The following is a 13,968-nucleotide window of genomic DNA, read 5'->3' as shown; positions in this document are numbered from 1 at the left end:
TTGGCTGGGAAATGGGCCGGCAAAGCTAGATGAGCCATGGGGTAAAACCTCTCTGATTCCCCACAAGACTTCCAGAAAGGTTGTGGCTTGATTGAGTACCTCTGGGAAACTCTTTGCCCAGTTGCGTAATGGCATTAGGACATTCAAGAATAAAAGAAGTTATAATCTAAATATGTATGTACAAAACAGATCCCTCGCCTCTCCCTCCAAGGAAAACCACAAAACAAAATAATGGGAATTCTGAATTTATTATTTTTTAAAAATTTCAACTTTATTGAGGTTTAATTGACATATAAAATTGTAAGATATTTAAAGTATACCTCGTGGTGATTTGACATCTGTATACACCGTGAAAAGATTCCCCGCATCTAGTTAATTAACCCATCCATCACCCCACGGAAAAGTCAGTGCTAGCTCCATAGTTACTGCTTGCATTTAGCAAAAGGAGCGGAGATCTAGCTCTCTGAAGGCAGTTTTCAAGAGCAGCAGGAATTTGATCTCTGGATGAACCCCAGACAATGCCTAAAACCTACCCTTCTCCATTACAACAGTCCCTAACTTCAAGCTTGGGGAGGAAGGAGGAAAAGGAGGGAAAGATGGTGACTACATGTAAAAGAAACCATGAAATTCGACTTCCTCTGGCTCTTCCACCTCTGTTGTGCCCCAACGGAGCCTTAACTCCCTGATAAAGCTCTTTAGGGTTGATGCATTTGAGCAAAGTACAAAGCTAAAGCTGCACTAGGGCTTCTCATTGTGCACATTCTCCCCAGGTAAGCTCATCACTCTCATGAATTCAGATGCCTTTTATATACCAACAACTCCTTGATCTACACATGGCACAGACCTTTCCTCTGAGCTCCAGACCCATAAGTAGAGCTTCAGTGTAGACATCTCCAAACACATGGTCTATAGGTACGTCAAATTCAGCAAGTCCAGTTGAGTTTGGGATGTTTCCCCAACAAACTTGTCCTCTCCCATTATTCTCTGCCTCAGTGAATGGCACTACCACGTCCCTGGTTGCCCAAGTCTGACACCTAGGAGTCGTCCATGACACCTCCCACATCAGTACTCCAACTTCCAATCAACCCCCAAATCCTATTGATTCTAGCTGCTGCATATCTTAAACCCATCCACTTCTCTCCACCACCCCTGACTGTACTACCAGCACATCAAAACAGGATTATCTTGTACCAGTCATATCCCTAACGTGAATGTAGGGTTTCTCTATGTACATCAAGTAACTGTTAAAAACACAGATCTTATTGTTACTGCTTAAAACTCTTCAAAGCTTTCCTGCTTCTCTAAGAAAAGCTCCAAGATCTTTAACAGCATGTACCAGGCTCCACATGAGCAGACAACTCTTTCTTCCCTCCCCTACCTCTGCTCTCCTCACTTTCTGCTGCCCAGCCATGGTAGCCCCTTTCAAGTTCTTCCAATGTAATGTAATTCTTCCTGCCTCAGAGCCTTTGCATATGATAGTACCTCTACATGGAATACTCTTTCACTTCTAGGAACGAATCCCTGACCCCTAAGACTAGGTCAGGGCCCACTGTAATGTGTTCTCACTGTTTGCATGGGTAATTATTCTATATCTATCTTCTTCTCTGGTCTGTAAAGTTCATGAGAACAGGTGCCCAGGGTTAGTACATTGTTGGGTATACAATAGACACCCAATAAATGTTTGTGAATGAATGAAAAAAAAGTCACTCATTGGTTCCATGAGAACTGGAAGGAAATCACTGAACAGAGGCACAGGGGAGATAAAGAATACAGGCATCTCACTGGCTCAAGTCATTCATGACAACCTTCCACATCAGTCCTCCAACTTCTAATCAGTCACTAAATCCTATGGATTCTAACCCCTGCATATCTTAAATCCATCCACTTCAGCTTAAGGTGAAGGGCACAGTCCTCCAACTTGTCAAGTCTGCCCAAGACGTCCGATACCAGCCACAAGTCTGGGCGTCCGTAGAGCCATCCTCACTTCAGACTAGCTGGCTACAAATGCAGGGTTCCCCACGGACTCCCTCAGGTTTGATAATTTGGGAGGATGACTCACAGAACTCAGGAAGGTACTGTATGTACAATTACGCTTTTACTGTGGCAAAGGATACCAATCAGAATCAGCCAAAGGAAGAGATGCGTAGGGCAGGATCTGGGACTGAGAGGGCTCCAGTCTCAAAGCTTCCATGTCCTCCGGGATGTATTGCTCTCCCAGCATCTATGTCTGGCAGTACACACATGGGGTGCTGTCAACCTTTCTTTCACTGGAACTTCGGTGTCCAGAGATTTTATGAGGCTTCATTGGTAGGCGTGATTGATGGAATCATGGCCCACGTGGTTAAACTCAGTCTCCAGTCCTCTCCCCTCCTTGGAGGTAAGAGTGCTATCAAGTCAGAGTCCCAACTCTCCAATCACATGATTGGTCTTTATGGCATGGCCAGTCCTCACTTTAAGTCTACTGGTGTAGACAGGGCCCTGACACCGAGTCACATCTTAGCAAAGCCTATCAGGTGCCCACCATGAGTCATCTCATGAGCATAAACTATTAGCTGTGGTCTGGGGCCCACTGTGAATAAAAACACATTCCTATTGAAATTACTCAGGAAATTCCAAGGGGGTAAAGATTAACTCCCAGGAGCAGGGACAAAGGCCAGATCTCTCTGAGCGAAGTTCATTCATTACTGTACAGCATCTTAGACCTGGCAGGCCGGTGCCCAGGACAGACAGACCACGTTCCTTCCCTAACTGTATATATCAGGTCAAAGACCAAGAAAAAGCAGATTAGGGAGACTTCAGTTTTCAAATGCCATCAACACACTTTATTTTTGTCTTTGATTACTTAACCTTCATGGCAGAATTTCCTTCTAAGAATGTGAAAGGCACATTGACAGGGAAGATTTATTACCAGACGCAGGTGACAGATGACACTCCCAGACAATGACCACTGCAGTAGGGTTTAGTTAAGCCAAAGGCTACAGTAATTTTACCCTACCTTTTCCTGGTGATTTATAATTTACAAAATGCTTCACATACCTTCTCCCTTGGATTATTAGTCATAGTGTAAAAAGAGCATAAATAAAGAATTAAAAAACTGAGTAACGATTAGCAGAGCAAAAAGATTATGCAACTTAATTCTTAAAATAATTCATTTTTCTTGCATCATCTACGCAACAATTGGTATGCTAGTTAAGATTCATCTAGGAACTCTATGTGACAATGCTTTGTTAATATAGCTCAAGATATTTTATGAATTTGAAAGTTCAGAATTTGATAGGCAGGAGTTTCTGAGTTGTTTTCTGTAAAATCAAACTTATGTTAGTGTGACATGAAAAAATCAAGGTAAAGTAGATAATAAAATTTTTTTCTCGGAAGGAAGCTATTTGCCATTTAAGCAGAATGTTTGCTCTTTTTTCCCTAAATAGGTAGAGATTCTATCGTGTCTCTTTTTGAGAATGTGTAAAAGAGTACTTCTGACATTATGCCAATCTACCTATCAGCCGTTTTCAGACGCAGAAAGTCAGGCCCTCACCCACTGTTCCTTTAAAATTTCTATATTTAAACCTTTCACAAATTCATACTGATCAAACCAAAGAGGCTTATCTGGAATCACGATATTTTTCTAAGCCTTTTTAAGAATGGTTCCAGATAGTTAAAAAAACAAAAAAAACTGAAGGAGTCTGGTTCGTGACAGCATATTGATCCTGATTCTACACCTTCTGAACCCTGGAAGTTTGGGAGCAGTTGAAGAACCAAAAACTAGAGGCACTTCTAAAATATAGGAAGAAGACAGGTTCACATTTTTAAAGCCATAGCTGGAAATGTACGAAGAACTTCTATAAAAGATCTTATATCTATATATCTATATATCTATCTCCGACGGTACAGAGAGATTTGTTACAGGGAATTAGCTTACCCACCTGCACAATTATGGGAGCTTGGTAAGCTGTCTCTGTGAAGCTGTAGTCGCTGCATTTGTTGCTGGAGCTGGCAGCCCACAGGGTGGGGAGTCTGGGCAGAAAGATCACCAGTAGGGTGGAACCCACCAACACAAGCTGGAACTCCATGAGGAGAGACCGAAACCTATGCCCATTCTTGTTACCTCTGACACTGGTGATAAAGGTATCTTGCAGAAGCCAGGCTCTGTATTATAAAGGTAACCATGCAAATCTGGCTCAGGAGTCAGAGAAGCAGAAGGATGATTGCAGGCCTAGCTGCAATTGCTTCATGTCTGTGAGATATATTAACAGATCAGTAACCACACGTGTGAGCATACTAACCAGAGACATACAAGAGAAGGAACTCTGAGAAATGTAGTTCAGCCTAGCCAAATTTGCACATTACAGAGGCATCACATCCAGGAGGAAGAAAAATATATCTAAGAGGAGGAAGTAGAATGAGAGAAACAAAATAAAGAAATCAGTGAAACATCAAATTTAAGTGAGTGTTGATTTTTTAAAATTTAAAAGCAATAAAAAACTGGAAATAATATTTTAGAGGAATTCAACGTATGAAATAGCAGGAGTAAGGCAGGTGGGAGTAGGGGGAAAGGAAAAGCAAAATGTTGCTAAGATTCTGCTATGATTCAGGGAAAGATACAGCTACTGATTAATTCCAACCCCCCAAAAAATCAGTTTAAGGATGCATTTTAAAATTACAAAAGCACGAACAAAAAGGTGAAATAAAAACCTCAGGCAATCAAAAGCTGAGAAAATTTATTGCTTACAGAAATGCACTATAAGAATTGTTAAAACAAGTTCTATTGATGGAAAGTGATATTAGATGGAAACTTAAAACTTTGCAACTGAATCAAGGTGCTGGTAAAGGTAAACATGTAGGTAAATATAAAATACTTATTTCTCATTTTTAAATATCTTTAAAAGACAATTGACTGCTTAAAGCAAAAAAATTCTTTCTGAGTTTATAACATATATAGAAGTAAAACGTGATAATAGAAAACATGGAAGATGAGGAATTAGTGTCTACTGTTGTAAGGTTATTATATTATACATGCATTGGTACAGTATTATTTGACGGTAGAATGTGATAAGTAAAGATGAATATTGCAAACTCTGGAACAACCCCCTGGTCCTCTCAAAAAAAACAATCTAAAGAAATATAGCTCTGTTGAAAAGATGAAATAAAAGATACGGTGGAATACTAAAAAATAATCCAAAAAAAGTAAGAAAAAAGAACATATGGGACAAATAAAAACCAAAGAACAAGATGACAGATTTGAATCCGACTATATCAGAAATTACATTGATTGTAAATGGTCTAAACACTCCAATTAAAAGACAAAGACTGTCAGATAAGATTAAAAAGACAGAAGATAACTACAAGTTTATTAAAAGAGATACATTTTAAATAAAAGACACTGAAATGTTGAACGTTAATGCATAGAAAAAGATAAATATAAGCCATAACAAAAGAAAACTAGCATGACTATATTGATATTATCTTCTGGCTTGCATAGTTTCAGACAAGAAGGCTTGTCTCATTTTTATATTTGTTTCTCTGCATATAATATGCCTTTTTTTCCTAGCTGCTTTTAGAATTTTCTCTTTATCATAGGTTTTTGGCAAATTGATTATGATGTGTCTTGGTGTATTTTTCTTTTTCTTTTTTATTCTGATTGTGATTTGTTAAGATTCTTGGATCTGTGGATTTATACCTGCCATCAAATTTGAAAAATTGTTGGCCAGTATTTCTTTGAATATTTTTCTGTTATCCCTATCTTTCTACGACTCCAATTTCACATGTATAATCATGCCTTATAGATAATTAAGGATCCTTCACTATTTGTCCAGCTATTTTTCTCTATATATTTTATAGGAGAGAGTTTTTATTTGCTATTCTTTAAGTTCACTGATATTTTCTTCTGCAGAATCTAATCAGCTGTTAAGTCCCTCTGGTAAATATTTTTTTTCAGGTTTTGTATTATTCAGTGCTAGAAGTTACTTTCATATAGTTTCATTTCTCTCCTTTTTATGTTCATGTATTACTTTTATTCCTTGGCATATTTTTAATAGCAATTTCACAGTCCTTTTCTACTAACTTCATTGTCACTGTCATTCTGGGTCTATTTTTATTAAATGAATTCTTCTTCTCCTGGATATGAGTCATAGTGTTCTGCATTTTTGAATATCTGATAACTTTTTATTGGATGCTGGATGTTATGCATATTATGTTGTCGAGTGTCTGAATTTTTTTTAAAACTTCCTTCAAAGAGTGTTGAATTTCGTTATGACTGGATCAGCTTGAAGTTTTTGATGCTGATTTATAAGCTTTGTTAAGGTGAGTCTACAGTAGCCTTTATTCTAGGTTACTTTAGCACCTACTAAGTTGTAACCCCATTTTGGCCTCTACTGAATGCTCCAGGTTTTCAATATTGTCTCTCCATTCTAGCTAGTTAAAAAAATCAAACATCTCCTACCCCTGTGTGAGCTCTGGGAATTTTTCAGCCTACAACTCTTTTGCAGGGCATTGTGGAGTTCTGCATTGCGCACATGCAGTTTAGTATTCAGCCAAAAACTCAACAGACCCTTCAGCAGATTTGCAGGTTTTTGGACCTCTAGCTCTGCACGGTTCCCTTTTTTCCCAGCATTCTGCTTTGAAAATTCCATTCACTGTGGCATTCCCAAACTTCAACCCCTGTCCCTTCCCCTCAGTGAGACTACTGGGGTCTGCTTGGTTTTCCCTCTCTGTGGTATAATCTGGAATGTGCCTCTGGGCAGAAACCAATGGTAATCATCAGTTTTACCTTATTTGTTTCATTTCTCTCAAGTATCACAGTTTTGACTATACACAATGTCAAAAAATTGTTGATTCAGATAGTTTGTCCAATTTTTTAGTTGTTTATGGCTAGTTCAGTACCAGTTACTCTGTCATGGCAGAAAGAAGAAATCTTCTACATTTTCTATTGGTTGTATCATTGTGCCAACAAATCACATGAAAAATGACCTACCTCTGGATCTTTTAGACACATTAGCCAATAAATTTCCTTTTTATTTTGAGACTGTGTGAGTTGGATTTTTCTGCTGCCTACAACCAAAATTTGTATCCTAAGTGATGTACTATATACGGATTTGGATTCACAGCCCCAAACTGAAATATTTATTTAGTATTCTATTATTTCTCCTACATTTTTTTCTCAAATTGACCTTTAGCATTGCAAGTATTGTTCTAACTCAGTTCAGTTGCCTTCTATATACATTTATTGAATACCTAAATAGAATTCAGATGCTATGCTAGACACTAAGAATGTAAAGATAAAATTTCTGCTCTCAAGAAGCTAAGTCTACTAAGGGAAATTTACACATACGCAAGTGAGAGCAATACAGTTTGCTGTGGATTGAATTGTGTCCCCCAAAAACATATGTAGTAGTCCTAACCGCCAATATCTGTGAATGTGATTTCATTTGGAAATAGGGTCTCTGCAGAGGTAATGAAGTTAAGATGAGTTCATACTGCATTAGGGTGGCCTAATTAATGACTGGGATCTATAAAAAGGAGGAAATTTGGACACAGACACACAGAGAGGAGAATGGCATGTGAAGACAGAAACACAGAAACGCACAGAGGAGCAGGCCATGTGAAGATGGAGGCAGAGATGGGAGCGATGCATCTACAAGCCAAGAAATGCCAAGGATTGCCAGCAATCACCAGAAGCTCGGAACAGGAAAGAAAAGACGCTCCACTGGAGAGCCTTCAGACAGAGCACGGCCCTGCCTACACCTTGATTTTGGACTCCTAGCCTCCAGAACTGTGAAACAATAAATTTCTCTTGTTTTTAGCCATCCAGTTTGTGGTCCTTTGTTACCATAGCCTTAGGAAATGAACACACAGCTTTACACGTGCAATGGTGGAAGTGCATGGTGAGGAAACAGCGCAGAGGAAGGAATAAAGCATCCCCAGAGCTCACATGTACTGTGATGCACATTACTAGGCACTGATCCACGTACTTTTATCAGTCAGGAGAAACCAGAAAGGGAGGGAGAGCAGAAAAATGTTTGAAGAAATAAGAGCCAAAAAGTTTCAAAATTGGTGAAAGCTATGAACTCACATATACAAGATTCTCAAGTCTCAGTAGCTGAAAACAACAGATATCTCACACATACAAAGTTCTTCATGTTTCTGTGAGACTCTGCAGGGCACCTGCTGTCCAGGTGATGGCTTGGCAGGATCTGCCTCAGATTTTGAGCCAACATCACACCGTTCTTGGGATGGCTTCTGATGTGGATTAAGGCTGCCCCAGCTAGAGAAGCCCAAGGTGACCTGGCCTACATGCCAAACTATATGACCCAGTGGACTTTTTTTATGGTATGAATTAGGACTGCCCCAGGGAGAGAAGCCCAGGGCATCCTCACCTACATGCCTATCTATAGGGCCAGATTCGTATCTAAAGTTATATGACCGCACAATAACCAGACCCCATCTGCACTGAAATCATTTAATGACTTTTTACATCATCTTTTCTTTTTTCCAGTAAAAATAAGTCACGTACCCATGCCTTATAAAATTAGCCCTAACCCTCAACTCAGGGCAGCAGAAGCTCTGACTGCCCATGGGTCCTGTCGCCGTGCTATTCCACACTATTCTCTAAATAAAAAGAGCACTACTGCCAGATCTTGAGAGCCCAAGAAATCTTTCTTTCGACTCCTCAGCTCACCGACCCCGCATCAGCTTCCAGTCGGTGATGAGCAAGGCAATGATCACGGGTCTGGTCATTTCCACCCAATGCAAGAATCCTCTAAAGGGAAATTTTTGCTCCAGAGTCCTGTCTTGGTGACAGAGACTCCACCCTGTCTGCGCTGTGGTCTGACAGCCTACTTCCTTCCCTTTTCCTTTGTAACTTTTACTCTACAGTAAAACGTCTACCCCTCTAACTCCATCACCACAACTGCTTCCTGGAGAATCCAACCTGTGGCCCTACCCTTCGTCCTCCACCCCACCAGCATGGGAGGAATTTGGAAATCAAAGTCAAGCACGTTAAGAAAGGTAATAGTCCCTGTTTGGCTCACAAAGCGATATTTTCTGCTAAACTGAGAGTACATTTTAATGAAAATGGACTGAGGTAGAAGAAAAATGTTCTTTTAGCATAGTAAGAGGTATCATTTTGTAAGATGTATGGCCTGAGTCACAGCCATAGGGGGAATAGGCTGTCTGTGGTCCCGGAATACTAATTGCTGGTTGAGTCAGGGGAAGCCAGCTGCAATCTATCACTGGGATGAGAGAGAGAGGCCAAACTGTCTTACCCAACCCATAAGGAGCCAGAGCCTCTTTTCTTTCTTTCAGAGCCAAGCCACAGCTGGACAGAGGAAAACCCATCTACACCCAAGTAGGGTCTGGGTTGGCAGGTTTTGCAAGCCCACAAAGAAGCTGGGGACGAGGCTGTTTATCTTGTGGGATGACCAACATGCCCCCAAACTGGCGCTATAAAGAGATCTTAGCCTGCAAAATCCCGACCAACAGTGTGTGATGCTGTGCTGCTTGAGGATGCTTCCTGGAACAGTTATAACTTTTTAAAAATTTTGGCACAGGCTATTTTTACCTCCATCCCAGTTCGATGTGGTTTAATCTGAAAAAACAGTCACAGCAATGTTTAGGAAGGGACTGTTCCTGTTCCTGATCCCCTGTAGGTCACTGTCTGAGATTTTGTACCATCAGGAAGGACAACTTGCCAACTTTGACTTCTCTTGATGATCCCTCCCCAAAGAGGGTTGCAAGGGACATCCCTGGTGGGATGAGAAAGGGTCCTCATCATACCTTCAGGTGATACAGACATCTGCATGTAAAATTTCCTTTGTGCAAACTCACCTATTTTAATGTTGACCCTCAATAGTTGGCTTGTTTTTAAAGTGGTTTCCCAAAGTCTATAGGATAAAACTCAAAATGCTTTGCATAAGCTCCTTGGGCATATGGTCTCTGCCTACCCTCCCCAACCTCCAGCTTTGTCCCCTGTCCCCTCCCACAGGCTCTGTGAGCTCATGTCCCCATACCTTTCTTGCTGTCTGCAAAATGCATGTTGTTAGTATTATTTTCTCTATCTGAAATAGGATCTACCCATGGTCCATTTGGCTAAAATGTAATCATTTCTTGAAATTCAGCTTGTATCATCCAGTCCTTGGAACCATCTCGCACTTCTCTTCTTTCTCTCCTGAACCTGGAGGTGTCCTGTCTTTTTGCTCTCTTCTGATCCTTTTTATGTCTAATCATTGAGACTGAGAACTGGTGAGTTATTGACAGAGTTTATATAAAAGACTAAGATTTTGCGGCCATATTATCGTTCTTATAAATACAGTGCATCTATTTCTAACCCTGTTCATATCATTCAGATGAATGGAAGTAGAAAACATCTGTGAAACAACAATAGATTTTAAATAAAACACCTTGCTAAAATAAAGCACTAGTATGAATATCCTAATTGTTATTTTTTTTAGTACATATTCCTGAAAAAGGGGACCTTATACTTAGTTCATGAAATATTTGGATGGGCCAAAATCTCAATAGAGGAGTGAGGTAGAAATTTAAGTAATTGAATGTAATTCTTCAATAGAGTTTTCTTGGTATTATCAAAAGTTTGCTTCTGAAATTATTAGTCTAATTAAGGACTCATTTTCTAGCTCCAGAGATGGAGTACGGGTAAAACACAGTAAATTTTGTTGCCCCCTCCTGTCTCCTGGGGGAAATATAAGACAGGTCTTTGGTGACGTAGGGAGATCAGCATTAGAACTTCTTACCATTTTACATAGGGTAAGTGCCCACTCTCAGTAGAGAGGTGGGGGTAGATTTGTTTCTGAAATGCTTAGGTTTCTAAAGAACTAGATTCTTCCTCCACTGGTTGGAGCAGAACACTGGCATTGGTGTTCTCACTGGCAGTGGAATGAGCTGGCTGCACGTCCCATCACCTCAGACTGTCCCTACAGGTGAGGACCATGAAAGCTGATTTATGGAGACAACTGGATACACTCATGGTTTTTCCAAGCCTGATGGGGCATTCTGGGTATGGGCTGCTCAGGTACAAGTTATCCATTACTTTTTAGCTTTACTTTTCCATTTGTAAGTTATCTTGTAAGACTTAATATCCATCCTCAAACTCTTCCAAAAAATTGAAGAGGAAGGGAAGCTTCCTAACTCCTTCTACGAAGCCAACATTATCCTGATACCAAAACAAGAGAGAGACAACACAAAAGAAGAAAATTACAGAAAAATATCACTGATGAACATCAATGCAAAAGTCTTCAACAAAACACTAGCAAAGCGAATACAACAATACGTTAAAAAGATCATATACCATGATCGAGTGGGATTTATTCCAGGGATGGTTCAACATCCACAGATCAATCAATGTGATACACCACATTAACAAAATGAAGAATAAAAGTCACATGATCATCCCAACAGATGCAGAGAAAGCATTTGACAAGATATAGCATCCATTTATGATAAAAACTCTAAATAAAATGCATACAGAAAGGAAAATACCTCAACATAATAAAGGCCATATATGACAAATCCACAGCTCATATCATTCTCAGTGGAGAAAAACTGAAAGCTGTCCCTCTAAGAACAGGAACCAGACAAGGATGCCCACTGTCACCACACTTATTTAACAGAGTGTTGGAAGTCCAACTAGAGCAATCAGGCAAGAAAAAGAAATAAAAGGGATCCATATTGGAAAAGAAGAAGTGAAACTGCCACTATTTGCAGATGGCATGATCTTATATATAGGAAATCCTACAGAATCCACTAAAAAACTTTTAGAAATAATAAATGAATATAGTCAAGTTGCAGGATACAAAATCAACATACAAAAATTGGTTGTGTTTCTATACACTAACAACGAAGTAGCAGAAAGAGAAATTAAGAATACAACCCCATTTACAACTGTAACAAAAAGAATAAAATACCTAGGAATAAACTCAACCAAAGAGATGAAAGATCTGTACACCAGAAACTGTGAAACATGTTTAAAAGAAATTGAAGAAGACACAAAGAAATGAAAAGATAGACCGTGCTCTTGGATTGGAAGAATTAGCATAGTTAAAATGTCCATACTTCCCTAAAGCAATCCACAGATTCAACACAATCCCTATCAAAGTTCCAACAACACTTTTCACAGAAATAAAATAAAGAATCCTAAAATTTATATGAAACAATAAAAGACCCCGAAGAGCCAAAAGAATCCTGAAGGAAAAAGACCAAAGCTGGAGGTATCACACTCCCTGATTTCAAAATATACTACAAAGCTATAGTAACCAAAACAGCATGGTACTGGCACAAGATCAGACACATAGATCAATGGAACAGAATCGAGAGCCCAGAAATAAACTCACACATCCATGGACAGCTAATTTTCGACAAGGGAGCCAAGAGCATACAGCGGAGAAAGGAGAGTCTCTTCAATAAATGGTGTTGGGAAAACAGGACAGCCACATGCAAAAGAGTGAAAGTAGACCATTCCCTTACACCATGCACAAAAATCAACTCAAAATGGATTAAAGACTTGAATGTAAGACCTGAAACCATGAAACTTCTAGAAGAAAACATAGGCAGTACGTTCCTTGACATTGGTCTTAGCAGCACTTTTTCAAATACCTTGTCTGACTGGGGAAGGGAAACAATAGAAAAAATGAACAAATGGGACTACATCAAACTAAAAAGCTTCTGCACAGCAAAGGAAACCATCAACCAAACGAAAAGACAACCTAACAATTCGGAGAAGATATTTGCAAACCATATATCAGATAAGGGGTTAATATCCAAAATATACAAAGAACTCATACAGCTCAACAACAAAAAATACAACAATCCAATTAGAAAATGGGCCAAAGATCTGAGTAGAGATTTCTCCAAAGAAGATATATGGATGGACAACAGGCACGTGAAAAGTTGTTCAATATCCTTAAGTACCAGGTAAATGCAAATCAAAACTACAATGAGATAGCACTCACTCCAGCCAGAACAGCTATAATTAACAGACAGGAAACAACAAGTTTTGGAGAGGATATAGAGCGAAAGGAACCCTCGTACACTGCTGGTGGGAGCGCAAACTGGTGCAGCCACTACGGAAAACAGTATGGAGATTCCTCAGAAAATTAAGAATAGATCTACCACATTATCCAGCTATTCTACTGCTGGGTATTTATCCAAAGAACTTGAAAACACAAGGCATAAAGATACAGGCACCCCTATGTTCATCGCAGCATTATACACAATAGCCAAGACTTGGAAGCAACCTAAGTGCCCATCAAGGGACGAATGGATAAACAAGATGTGGTATATATACACGATGAAATACTACTCAGCCATAAGAAATGATGAAATCTGGCCATTTGTGACAACATGGATGGATCTTGAGGGTATTATGCTAAGTGAAATAAGTCAGAGGGAGAAAGTCAAATACTGTACAATCTCACTCATAAGTAGAAGATACAAACAACAACGAACACATAGAGACAGAGATTGGATTGGTGGTTACCAGAGGGGAAGGGGGGAGGGAGGAGGGCAAAAGGGGTGACTAGGCACATGTGTGTGGTGATAGATTATAATTAGTCCTTGGGTGGTGAATACAATGTAATCTATACAGAATTTGAAATATATTACAATGTACATCTGAAAGTTATATAATGTTATAATCTAATGTTACTCAATAAAAAAATAAAAATTAAAAAAAAAAATAAATTATCCTGTTTATCTCTAAATGGGTAATATAATCACACGTTACACAAAAGCTGCCCAATGCTATACCACGGAGAATAAGCGTCCCTCCCACCCTAGCTCTCCGACCCTTCACTTCTCCCCGAAGATGCCGCAACTGTTATCACCTGCTTGTGTCTTTCAGAGTTTTTTCTACACAAATAGTAGCATAAGATTCACACTGGTTTGCATCCTACTTTTTCACTTAATATATTTTTGAGATTATTCCAAATCAATACATATATATCATTCTGCTTTTTGCAACTG

The sequence above is a fragment of the Equus przewalskii genome, chromosome 30 (assembly GCF_037783145.1).
Source record: "Equus przewalskii isolate Varuska chromosome 30, EquPr2, whole genome shotgun sequence".
Lineage (NCBI taxonomy): Eukaryota > Metazoa > Chordata > Mammalia > Perissodactyla > Equidae > Equus > Equus przewalskii.
This window is presented reverse-complemented; position numbering follows the sequence as displayed.